This window comes from Seriola lalandi, unplaced genomic scaffold (genome assembly GCF_002814215.2).
Source record: "Seriola lalandi dorsalis isolate HSWRI2012SDOR001 ecotype SW California unplaced genomic scaffold, Sedor1 jcf7180002054575, whole genome shotgun sequence".
Lineage (NCBI taxonomy): Eukaryota > Metazoa > Chordata > Actinopteri > Carangiformes > Carangidae > Seriola > Seriola lalandi.
The window spans coordinates 416,624-417,067 of record NW_019525128.1 but is presented as its reverse complement, the minus strand read 5'-3'; the positions used below and the strand labels follow the sequence as shown (position 1 = coordinate 417,067).

The 444-nt window shown below is 52.7% G+C and overlaps 1 pseudogene; it reads right to left on the bottom strand.

The window, feature by feature from the left end:
* The window catches only part of LOC111663382 (olfactory receptor 52K1-like), a 36,698-nt pseudogene that overhangs the window by 11,085 nt on the left and 25,169 nt on the right, over nt 1–444 (bottom strand).

Sequence of the window (444 nt, the reverse complement as noted above, 5' to 3'; positions counted from 1 at the left end):
AATCTGAGCCTGAGCCTGGAGAAAGTACCGGCCCCGTGGAAGACCTCCTGTGTGGTCCCGGTACCTAAAACCCAGCACCCCAAGGAGCCTAACCATTTCAGGCCTGTTGTCTTGACCTCTCACCTGATGAAGACTTTGGAGAGGATCATCCTGAGTCACGTGACACTGAGACACTGGTGAGCACACAGCTGGACCCCTGCAGTTTGCTTACCGGCCTAGTGTTGGGGTGGACGATGCAGTGATCTACCTACTGCATAGATCACTGCTACACCTGGAGGACAGTGGGAGCACTGTGAGGGTCATGTTTTTTTGACTTTTCTAGTGCTTTCAACACGATCCTGCCGCCACTGCTCAGAGTGAAGTTGGAAAGTGTAGGAGTGGACCATTACCTGGCTGCATGGATGATAGACTACCTCACCAACAGACCACAGTATGTGAGGCTTC